General features: G+C 39.7%; 1 protein-coding gene across 7 annotated transcripts in view; it reads left to right on the top strand.

Annotated features, from left to right (window-relative positions):
- The window catches only part of NAALADL2 (N-acetylated alpha-linked acidic dipeptidase like 2), a 1,267,271-nt gene that overhangs the window by 462,869 nt on the left and 791,468 nt on the right, over positions 1–12,934 (top strand). The window lies entirely within an intron of this gene.

Raw genomic sequence — 12,934 nt, 5'->3', positions numbered from 1 at the left:
CGGGGCGTGGTAAACGGAGACGCAGAGGTTTCCACTCAGGTCTGTTTGCCACATTTTCTGTTTTCCCATATTCCAGTGCCTGTTATCTGGGGTTCTTCGTGTATTCCCATTTGTCTCCCAAATCTCAGAGACAAAAATGTGACAGAAGGAGTTACAACACCTTTTTAAAGCAATAGTCTGAGCTGCCCCGACTCCCTGTCTCCACTGAGATATTCTTTAATAGAATCCTCAAGCCTTTGGAGCACAGTGTCCCTAGACATTTAAGACTGAGTAAATGGGAATTGAACATGACTCGGTTCTGTAAGGTAAAATTCCTGAAATGTGTGGCCAGTGAGGATTTTTTGATTCGTTAGAAGAATGGCGTTGGAGAAGCCCCATGAGGACTTCATCCTTACTCTCCTAATATTCTTTAGAATGGGATAGGACAAACAAGTTGCAATCCCACAGATAATTTCTGGAACAGTTCTACCTGCATTTCTTGGATTCTTTTCCAGGTTTCCAGAGCCTTGCAATAATTTGAGCCCCTCGGTACCTCCTTTTGTATTTTAATGTTTATCAGTTGAATACCATTTTATAAAAATCAGTTAATTGCTCTGTGTTTGGCCTAGTGTGAACAGAATCTTTCACAAAAATTCCATAACAGAACCTGTGGTAGAGAACAGGTTTTGGAGTCCCACTGCCTAGATTTAGATCCTGTTTTTCTGATCCCTGTCTGTGTAACTTTGGGCAGGTTAACCTTCCTATGCCTCCGTTTTCTTGTCTGCTAATAGATACAATGCTGACACCAGTCTTACAGGGTTGTTTTGAGGATTAATGAAGCAATATTTCTAAAAGACTCAGGACAGTGCTTGATATAGTATATAGTAAGTTCTGAATATATTTAATTTTTTCTTAGGATGTTATTTATTTGACAGAGAGAGAGGGAGAACATACAGAGAGGGACAGAGGGAGAGAGAGATGCAGACTCCCTGCAGAGCAGGGAGCCCGACACGGGGCATGATCCCAGGATCCTGAGATTTTGACCTGAGCCAAAGACAAACACTTAACCGATTGAGCCACCCAGGCGCCCCCAAATGTATTTACTTTTATTAATTAATTTCACTTATCCAGGTTTGGGACATTTTTGTGATTCTTTTTCACCTTTGTTGAACAAAAGAATTTTAAAAAGAATAAAGAAAATAAGAAGACGTGTATTAGGCAAGGGAGGGAGAAGCAGAGGAAGATGGAAGTGGGAAGGGAGAGATAGGTGGGAAATTGGTCAATTAGGAGCAAAGGGAAATCTCTTCTAGGCTAACATGCTTTTTTTTTTTTTTTTTTTTTTTTTTATTTATGATAGTCACAGAGAGAGAGAGAGGCAGAGACACAGGCGGAGGGAGAAGCAGGCTCCATGCACCGGGAGCCCGATGTGGGATTCGATCCTGGGTCTCCAGGATCACGCCCTGGGCCAAAGGCAGGCGCCAAACCGCTGCGCCACCCAGGGATCCCTAGGCTAACATGCTTTGACATTCAATGAAAACTGTATATTCTTGCAATTTTATATCCATTCATATGTGAATATATAGATATTTCTTAGGCAAGTTGATTTGCCACTGAATCTTGCGGACTTAATAAAGGAATCTGCAACTTACTAATCAAAATAAACATTTAAAAGTGGTGAAGCTAGGACTGTCACATAACCCTTTACGTTGGTTCACAACCATATAAAATCCTTGATATATAACTGTGCTTAAATAGGGTAATTGCTTTGTGCACAGTTAGAGCATCATAACTTATCCGCAGTACATTTATCTCCAGAAGGGTCAAATGTATAATTTCTCTACCACATGATGCTGATTTTTCTATATTATAGTTATTTTGGCCGGGTTGTAGGTTAAAAGCAACCCTGAACATTTTCTTCTTTCAAATGCAACACAAATGCTTTCTTAGCACATGATTACATGTTAAGTTAGCACAACCCTTGTAGGGAAAATTTATAAGGCTTCCCGGAAAAGCAGAGTTGAAGACTGCTATTTTATGATTTCACTTTGATCAAATTTATAGGCATAATCTGAATATGACCTTTTTCTAAGATTAACAATTCCTTCCTTAAATGCTGACCATGGTAAGGAATGGTAGTGTTATAATTTAAATTTTTTAAAAAATTTCCTGGATAATGCCATTCTTTTCAAGGGCAGATACAAGCAGAATGTGGAATGGGGTAGAATGAAAAGGGAATTTGGGAAAAGGATTTCAGGAATGGTGCTAATGGTTCTTCTCTACAATTTTACTGTTCTCATAAAGAAGTCCTAGTCCTATATCAGATACACTACTGGGTCTGCAGGTATATCTGTTATCAGGTATCTCAGTCATTATCGTAAAGATTCATGCTGAACTTTATTTTCTAATAACAACTTAATTATGGTAGTTGCCGTTTTTGTAACTAATATTCCGTTTTCTTAGATGTCTATAATGTGTAAAATATCTACATTTTATATATATTTATATTTAAAAAGCCATTTGACATATTGGACTTGACATATTAATTTTTACCCACTAAACCATCAACTAAATATAATTCTCTAAAAAACAAAATACAGATTATTTTAGGGTCTCCTAAAGTACCATTGAAGTATGCACATGCACACATCCATGTTCATGGATGCTCATGTAGAATTCTAATTTTTTTAAATGACAGTTAAATTTATTAAACTTACCGGGAATTAATTAATTAATTAATTAATTATTAACATTTATTTCCTTTGCTTTTCTAGTTACTATTACTGTTTAACAACTTATCGCCAAACTGAGTGCCTTAAAACACAAAAGATAATTTTATTACTCCTCATGGTTTCTGTAGGTTAGGAATTTGGACAGGGGAACTATGGAAGTGACTTTTCTTCCATGAGGTCAGAGACTTCAGCTGGGAAGATATTATGGCTACAGTGACTGAGTAGCTGGAGGCGAGGATCAGCTAGAGGCATCTTCACCAGTATGTTTGGCAGTTGACGCTATGTTAAGTCCTGACCCGGCCTATCAATTGGAATATGTGCCCATGGCCTCTACATTGGGCCTCCTCACAGCCAGCAGCAGGGTTCCAGAGGCAGGTGTCCCCAGAGAGCCGGTGGAAGCTTTATTGCCTTTGATGACACAGCCTGGAAGTCCTACATGCCCGTCTGCCATCGTTACAAGCCTACCCAGTTTCATTGACACAACCTCTCAAAAGGAGGAGGGTCAGAATCACATCGTAAGAGAAACCTGTGCAGTGGAGGATACCGTTGTAGCCATCATGGGAAAATACATCTCTATTGGTGTCAAACAGAACAAAGTCCATAATCAGCCATCATTAGCTCTTCTTAATGTATTTTTGCAGTTCACTGACTTTAATTCCATCAGTAATCTCAGAATTTGGACCAGGACCCACATCTTAATTAAACCGTAGTGTCAACATGTAACGTGATTGCACCGAGCCTTTTACAATGCGTGTTGGTGTGACCTTACACTTCGTTATAGACAATGAAGTGTTCTGTCCTTTAGCACTCGGCCAGAGAAAACAAACAAAACCACCCTTGGCTACGGTAGCTAAACATCCAACAGAAGAATACGCCTTATTACTATCCAGAAGGAGAAGTGTGAAGCAACAGAAATACTAATTCACACCAAACAATAGCTTATTGAGGTAACCACACCAGTCGTAGCCTCCTGGGCCCCTCCTTGTGTGCTGGTCTTGAGCGGCAATTCTCAAATTATGATCCCCTCATCACTTGCACCAAAATTGAGAGCAGGGGTTAGCAAACTACAGCCAACAGGCTAAACCTGGCCTGGAGCATGTATGGCTCAGTTTGTGAAGAATGTCTGTTACGTTTTTTAAAGACACAAATAAAAACAAAAAAATGATATAAGACAAAAAGAAAAATATGTGGTAGAGACCCCCCAAAGCATAAAACATCACTATCTGGGCCTTTAAGGAGAGTTTGCCAGCCCACTCTTCTAGCTTACTTGAAAAAAAGGCAGATTCCTCAAGTTCACCACTGACTTAACTAAATCCGAATTAGGGGCAGGAGGTCAATTTTGCAAATCTGCATCTTTGAAAACTTCCCCAAATGATTTTTTATGTCTGCTAGATTTTGAGAAGCACTAATTGTGGTTGTCTACAGGTGTTTGGCAACACGCTTGGGTTGGCTAATATGACCAACTAACTGGTTTTCATTATTAGATGTTGCCGTGTAAAATACAGACATGATTCGTGCGCAGCACAGTGGATATTGTAGCATAGCCAGGACACATTGAATTTAAAATTAGGTGAGCACGCTTTCCTGAAAGCAAAGCGGTTTTGTTTCTGTTTTTTTTTTTTTTTTTTTAAGTTTGGAACTTGATTTTTTTTTTTTTCCTTTATTTAAGAGAGAAAGAGCACTGGGAGAGGCAGAGGGAGGAAATCTTAAGCAGATGCACCTCCTCCCCCCACATACACACACTGAGTACAGAGCTTGACCTGGGATTCGATCTCACGCCCTGAGATCATGACCTGAGCTGAAATCAAGAGACAGGTGCTTAACTGACTGAGCCGTCCAGGGTCCTCTGTACCTTGCCTTTTTTTTTTTTTTAATTTTTTTTTTTTATTTTTTTACACTTAAGTATTTGTAGTGTTCTTGAAGACTCTACAAAGACTTTTATTAGTTGACTGTAAATTGTAGAAAGCATTTCCCTAAAATATTAAGGTACACGACTTTGTTGATTTTAAAAATGAGATAATGTTAATATGCCATCATAAAAGATGATTTAAATTATAGTTTACTTATGGTACGGCATATTTAGCAGTCATTAGTGTTGTGGAAAAATCGTTAATGAAACTGAAGGTTGGGTATAGTGAAAGTAAAAGTTAAGTGATCTATAAAAACAACATGTAACATAAATAGCTAAATACATCTGCATGTCTGTATCTCTTTATCATCTTTGTATATCGATCCATCTACCTATTTATGTACCTTCCTCTCTACCTGTCTATTTTTGAGGAAAGATAGAAGGATAGAGAAAAGAATATTAAGAGGAAGGATAGGGGCACCAGGGTGGCTCAGCAGTTGAGCATCTGCCTTCAGCTCAGGGCATGACCCTGGGGTCCCGGGATCGAGCCCCACCCTGGGCTCCCTGCAAGGAGCCTGCTTCTCCCTCTGCCTGTGTCTCTGCCTCTCTCTCTGTGTCTCTCATGAATAAATAAATAAAATCTTAAAAAGAGAGAGAGAAAGGAAAAAGGCTATGCTAAAATGTTCATAGCAAATTTTCTAATTTGTACTTTTTCATTTTTCTACTCTGTGATAAGAATGTTCTATACAAAAGAAAACAGTGCTTAAAATTTCAAATCACATAATTTCCTGAATTGGCCTATAAGCCCTCTACTTTAGGTGGGAAGTATTTACAAGGTGTAAGAATTATTTGCATGAATCGCTTGCAGTCGAGGAGGAGGCAAGACCTAACTAGATTGAAGTCGTAATGATTACCTTTCCAGTTAGAACAGGAGACGAGGGACAGCCTCCTCGATGGCATCATAGGAATCGACCTCCCAGCTCACGGTAGGAAGAGTTGTAGTAGCAGCAGGCCCAACAGAGCTGACTCACACAAAACCACAAGACAAAAGGCTGATTGAGTTTATTACCTCAAAGGACGTGGAGGGAGATCGTGTTTTAAAAGGTTATTTCATTCTGAGAATAAGGTACTTGTGTTCTCCTTACCTTTTTATCCCCTCTAATTTCTTTTTCTTACAGTTGATGGCAAGACTAAAATATCTTTAGATGAAATTTATATAAAAGTCCAGGTAATGAAACAAAAGTTGCACTTAAGTAGTTTTTATTTTCCTTTTATTGTACTTTTTGGTACAGACTATCTTCAACTTTAAATGCCATAATCAAGCTTGCGATACAACGTTCTGGCCTCAAAGGACTTTTATTTTTTTATTTTTTATTTTTTTTTTCAAAAGACTTTTATAAATGCCTGTTGGTTAAGTATCTTGCTGTTCTCACATTCCTTCTTTACTGCCAGTTTCTTCTTTCTTCAGAACCACTGGTGGTGTCCAGTGTCGTCCAAGTCTGATGCGCAGCCTTATCTTTTATGATTCCCTGATTCAAACCTTCTGTCCCAGGCATACGAAACTATTTTAAGTTTTTTTTTTTTAAATCTAAGATGACTTTCATGATTTTTAATTTATAAAATGAATTCATACTTTTATGCCTTTCACCGTGCTTTTTCTTTTGAATGCCCTCCCCTACCTGATTCATTTGCCAAAGTCACATTCATCCTTCCAGCTAAGGAGACACCTCTTCTGTATAATTTTCTTTTTTGAGTCTTCAAATGTTACTTTTTTTCTTTTCTTTCTCCTTTGTCTTTTCTTTCTTGTCCTCTTCCTTTCTTCCTTTCCTTCCTTCTTTCCTTCCTCCTCTCCCCTTCCCTTCTCTTTTCTTTCTTTTTCTCTCTCTCCCTCTTTCCTGTGTCATGAATCCTCTAGATCCTACTTGGTCTGATAGCCCGATCCTCTCTCTCCAAATGCTACTTTTTTTTTTCTTTTCTTTCTTCTTTGTCTTTTCTTTCTTGTCCTCTTCCTTTCTTCCTTTCCTTCCTTCTTTCCTTTCTTTTTTCCTTTCCTTCTTCTGCTTTCTTTTTTGTGTCATGAATCCTCCAGACCCTACTTGGTCTGATAGCCCGATCCTCTCTCTCCAAATGCTACTTATTTTTTTCTTTTCTTTCTCCTTTGTCTTTTCTTTCTTGTCCTCTTCCTTTCTTCCTTTCCTTCCTTCCTTCTTTCCTTCCTCTCCTCCCCTCCCCTTCCCTTCTCTTTTATTTATTTTTCTCTCTCTTTGTCTTTCTTTCTTGTCCTCTTCCTTTCTTCCTTTCCTTCCTTCCTTCTTTCCTTCCTCTCCTCCCCTCCCCTTCCCTTCTCTTTTATTTATTTTTCTCTCTCTCCCTCTTTCTTTTTTGTGTCACGAATCCTCCAGACCCTACTTGATCTGATAGCCCGATTCTCTTTCTAACGTGGTACTTACCACATTGCATTGTCCTAATTTTCATTACCTTTGACGACGGTTCTTGTCTTCTTTACATTTGAGTCTCCAGCACTCAGAACCTACTAAGCACACAATAACTGTTTGTCTCAGAAAGGAATCAATATTCCCCTTCATAACTTTTTTTTAACATTAAGCATCCTGACCTGATCACACAATTCTCAGACAGTATATGGCTCAATCCAATTGCTTTCCCTACACATTTTACACAGACACTGCGTGTGACAGCAATTTCCCTATCATCTCAGAGATAGTTGAAGAAAGAATAAGGCCAGACGTCTTTGTTCCTGCATATTGAGCTCAGTGTGCTCATCCGTGGTGACTGGTTTTACTGTGAACCACACATTACTAGAAATGATGAGCCCAGCCCTCAATGTAGTGAGGAAGGCAGACATGCAGAGGTACTAGACGGGACTTTTTGATGGAAACATGGTCATGGGAAGATACTTAAGGAAGTTGCTTAAGTGGTTGTATATGTAACCCACAGGATTCAACATTCTAAACTGGAGCCCATATGGTATTGTCTGTAAAAATGGCAACACCATAGTCTGTGCTAAATTATCTAGGCTTAGGCATAAGGATTTCAGATTTGGCCAGTCAGTAGGGGAACCATATTACCGATTGCTTGGTGCTAAGTTTACACTTAGAGGTCAACTGATAATTTTTAATTATTTTAGTGTCTTTCCCTTTCACTTTCAAGTGTCCCAGTGAGAATGATAAATAATATGTCATACTTGAGATGCGCCATCTCCTAAATGGGTGGTTAATAATAAAAGATCATAATATTAGGAGGTAATATTCATTTGGGGTGCTATGTTTTCACATTTAATCCTTACAATAGCCCTGTGGGGAGTTGTTATAATGACCCCAGTTTTGTAGAAGAGGAAGCTGAGGCACAGAAGAGTTCAGAAATGTGCCCACGTCCTATGGCAAATAAGAAGAAAGATTTAAATGAGGTCTGTTTTCAGAATTTATGATCTCAAATGTTATACCACATGGCCTTTTGATTAAAACCATTTTATTTAGGGGCTCCTGGGGGGCTCAGTTGGTGAAGCATCTGACTCTTGGTTTCAACTCAGGTCATGATCTCCTGGGTCCTGGATTGAGTCTGAGCTTGGCTCCATGCTCAGCAGGGTGTCTGCTGGATATTCTTTTCCTCTGCTCCTCCCCTAGCTTGTCTGTGTGTGTGTGTGAGCATGCGTGCTCTCTCTCTTGGTCTCAAATAAATAGTTTTTTAAAAAGATTTATTTAGGTAGCATCGTGTATGGAGAACCCGGGTTTTAGGAACCAGATCATTCATATATTCATGTATTCATCCATTCATACAGTAAATGTTTATTGACCATCTGCTCTGTGCCAGGCAGCGTCCTAGGCACTAGAAACACATGAGCAAACCAAATCTCCACTCTGATGCAGTTTGCACAGATTTCAGGACTTGAATTATTTACACTATATTTTCATGGCATCACCTTGCAGGTATTTTGATGCAAGTCAATGTTGCCTCCCACGGCTAATACAAAAGCAACAGCAAAAATGAGTTTTTCTGGGTGAATAGGATGGGAGGATGCAGCCGTGAATATAGCACATACGGATGCTGAGTAGGGTCCATTCCCCTGGCCTTTGGCACTGGACAGTCACTTAATTCAGGAAACATTTATCAAGTGTAACAAACACCATGTGCCAGACCCTGTGATGAGCCTTCCTGTACAGGGACACCTCTGCTCTGTATTTCTACTATTTGTAGGTGGAATTAATCACCTTTTAACGACCCTTTTAAAAATAAACACTGAATGCACACACAGACACACATACTATGTCCCCAGTGGCTAGGTTTCGGGGAAATTAAGATACTTCAATGATTTACCAAGACTTGTAACCTCTTACTGTGTTTAGAGAAAAGCTCTCAGGTAGATTTTAATGACACTGTTCCTCGGAGTCCATTTAGATATGGCCTTGGCGTATCCTATCGGGGGTTTTGACCCTATTAGCTGTGGTCCATTTGGCAGAAGCCTTCTTTGCAGTGCTCTCCTCCTGGCACAGGAACTGAAGGGGCTCAAGCCCGCTGTCGAGTAAGTACTGACAAATAAAGACGCTGGAGGATTCTGCTAAGCCCAACAGGTGATGTTTGGGGCATTTTAATTACCAAAAAAAATTAGTTGTTTTCCACTCTCACTACTTTTAAACCATTTGGGAAATGTTATGCAGATGTAACTTGAATGCAACTGTTTGTAGCACCATTAAAGGTTAAATTTGCATAAAAATTAATTCATTAAATGAAAACTGCACTATTTTGAGGGCGCTTTACGCTGTGATTGAGTAAAACTCCATTTTATAGATTGACAAGGAAGCACTTGCATTTAGGTAAGACTGGCAAATAAGTACCAGGAGAGCCCTATTCAAAAGAATAAAAATGCTGAGGAGGTCAAGCCATCTGGATACTAACCTTGCGGTTAAGTTAGGGGAAGACGCTGTGTATTGCATGTGTCTAAAGTGAGACATTACTTGCTGGTGTACTTGTTCTTTTAGTTCAGTGAAATGTCATTTAGTATATTCAGAAAATAATTCTCTGGACCAAACTAAAGACAATAAAAAATGAAGGTCAGAACACTAGAGAGAGCGTTGAAATGGTACGAACGTGGAGACCAGCAAAATGTGAACTGGAAAACTCAGGGGCTTGAGTGGGTTCTGTTTCTCTCCTGTCACCAGAACCTGCTGGCTTAAAAGTACAAGAGAAGTTCATAAAAGGTTTATGTATGTTATTAAATCCTCTCTAACTTAAAAGCTACGATGTATGTCTTCTGGGTAATGTCATTGAATTTGCAGATTTGATTGTGGTTAGTGTAGAACTTTCTATATCCATTAACGATAACATTCTGTTTACCTTTTTTAAAAGGCTCCTTATAAGAATGCCTCCTGAATCTAAATGTAATTCAAAGGGTAAAATTCATTGCTTTTACAAAATGAAATTAGAACCTTTTTTTTTTTCTTACTCTTGGCAAAGATTGAAATGATACAGTGAGAAACTACGGCCTCCCTAGAGCATCAGTTGCCGTTGTCTTGTGTTTGTGCAGGATCTTTTTTTTTTTTTTTTGAAATAAAACTACAAATATAATTGAATGCAGATTTTAAAAGTTGGCCAGTGGACCATATCAGGAGATTGTACTGATTTCCACAGTTATTAAAAAACAACAACAACAACACTCTCTTTCTTGTTCAGTGCCAAGTAAAAGGCGTTTGGAGGCGGTCGCCAGACCGAGTTGCTCATGGAAGCCCCTGAAGTCCCCTGGGCTCTCTCACTGTTCTAAAGCCACAGGTGCCTGTTTGGATATTCTCTTCAAGTGTGTCCTTAAATTTTGGGACGCAGGGAAGGATCCGAGGGTCTGGTAAGGGGAATTTACCTAGAGATCAGCCACCAAGTCTGATTCTTTATCTTAAGTTCTTGCTGAGAACAAATGATGATCCCCCTGAAACAGGGACGCTGGCCGACCAGAGCTTGTCTGCTCGTCACATACGTGTGGACAAGCGTGGAAGAAGCCAGAGGTAGCAGAGCTCTGGGGCCGGGGGGTGCTGAGGCAGGCTGCCCTCCTGGGTAGCAGCAGATGCGTTTCGTGCTGCGTCTCCCGCCCTAGCGAGGACCCTTCCTGGGCCGAGGTCCTTCTCGGTGGGGCTGCTGACAGGTGGGAAGAGGAGAGGAGCATCTGCACACATGGGTTTATAGCCAAGGAGGATTCAAATGACGATTACTCAAGTGAAACAGGGTAATATTTGGTAGCAATTCTCCGGAACCAAGGAACAGGACACAAGATCATTTATATCTCTTCTCAACATAAGCCGTGTCTCCTTTTAAGGATTTCAGCTCCATCAGCAGTCACCACTCCGGCTCTTTCCTCCTTTCTGTAGCTTCAGTCACTCTGCTGTGGCTTTCTCTTTTATATAAAGAATGTTTCACAGATTTTGTGGTTTTGGGGGTTTTTTGTTTGTTTGTTTTGGTCTCCGGCCTCCTCTCTGGTGGCATCGGTTTAGGCCAATGACCTGTCAACAGCATCCTTGCCTCTTCCTAGAGAATGGTGTTTGTCTCTGCAACCAAGCCAAGTAAGAAAGGGATAAAGCGACTCAGACTCAGCCCAGTGGGTGGATGATGTTGACAGCTCTGCGTGCTGCAAGAGCAGGAGACCGCACAATGAGTCCGGGGGAGGTGAGGAGGAAGGACAAAGAGAGGAAAAGAACAGATCAAGCCCCTCTCCTGCCCCACTGGCAACTAAGACAAGGCTGAGCCTGAGATCAGGGAAGGCAAGAAGCTTATTATTTGTGAGATACATGTTTTGATTTTGATTAGAGTGTGCTTTTTAATTCCTAAAATTACACAGTTAAGCAATTCTAAAGCGACCCAAGCTATGAATTATGCCCAAGATAGCATCTAGAGGCTGGGGAGGGAGACCCCATAGGAAATTTTCAACTGTGATTAGGAGAAAAAGAAAGTTATTACTTGATTATACCTGTTGAATCCATCCTGAGAAATAGGCCAATGGCCAGGGTAAGATTTGGTTCTTTGATTTATTTTTAGGGTTGCTTTGGAATCTTAAAATGAATAGCATATTATCTTTTAAGAGGTGAGAAATTAATAGTGTCATTCTACTAGCTATTTCGAAGAGGGGAAGATGACTAAGGACGTTCAAGGAATCGAATAAAGGAGGCTTTGAAGATCAGTGTGTCTAAATTAGATCAATAGGGGAGAATGAGTAAGGTGGAAGGGCCAGGATTCTGTTTCAGTCTAATTAATTCATGCGCCAACTTGCAAAGTCTCCATCAACCTTGACAAAGTAATTTCTTCTTCTTTGCCGATGGAGTTTGCTCATGGATCCTTTCTCTGGGACATCCTTTACCTCGCTAACGTATGCAAAGCACCTACTCATCCGGTGCATCACATCCTCCATGAAACCTTTTATCATACCATAGTCCTCTCCTCTAACCCTCCGTGGAAAGAACTGCTTGCTTTCTGTTTCAACACTGAACAAGATCCAGACTTCTTTCAGAATCCCTTTATTGCTTTACTGTGACTATTTACCTATAAGGTGGTCTTTGTCTGATTACTGCATGAGCCCCTTGAGGGCAAGGACCACACCGTATTTCTATTGTATCCCTAAAATTTAATATCATGCTTAGAAAATACTGGACACTCAACAGCTATTTGTTTAATAAAAGAAAGGATATATTTATAGGATGACTTTGTCCTCAAATTGAGAGGACACCAGGTAGGGGATCCAAAGCATCAGGAATACCAAGCAAGGAGAAAACTCCGATGTTATTGCTCAAGAGTCTCCAACATGTGTTACTTACCTTTATTTCCCAGTTCCCTAGAGGTGAGGGATATATTACTTCTTTAGTTACTGAAATTTAAATTTAAAAGGAGTGATTCAGTTACTCATTGCACGTGCCTCCAAATCTATCTTGAGTTTGCTTTTCCTCAGCGAACCTTTCATGTGAAACAGATCCTAGCATGAATTATGTAGTTGAAATAACAAAACTGCTGTGTTTGTGTATTTCTTTCGTTCATTGTTTTCCTTTCTTCTTCCTGCATTACAAATAGGGTAATGTGTTTGTTGAAATCGGGATAAATTTTAATTCTTGATGAGTTCCTTCAATATTTAGACAACTTACTTTCAATCAGTGTGGAGTTGGTAAAGACTATCTTGTATAGTCATAGTGAACGTAATTATATCAGTTGTTGCTTGTAGATGATATGATTGCTCGTATTCAGTTTGTTATATGAGGCGTTTATAAGCACTTAGCAGTGCAATCAATTGTTTATGTAATAACTATCTTTCAAAAAGTAATTATTTTCAAAGTGTTGGTGTGTTCTCTTGAAATAGAACACACGGTCTCCTTCTATGTGTGCTTGATGCCGAAAG

This window comes from Vulpes lagopus, chromosome 17, assembly GCF_018345385.1.
Source record: "Vulpes lagopus strain Blue_001 chromosome 17, ASM1834538v1, whole genome shotgun sequence".
NCBI classification, from domain to species: Eukaryota; Metazoa; Chordata; class Mammalia; order Carnivora; family Canidae; genus Vulpes; species Vulpes lagopus.
The sequence above is the reverse complement of the archived record's forward strand: the minus strand, read 5'-3'. Positions and strand labels throughout refer to the sequence as shown.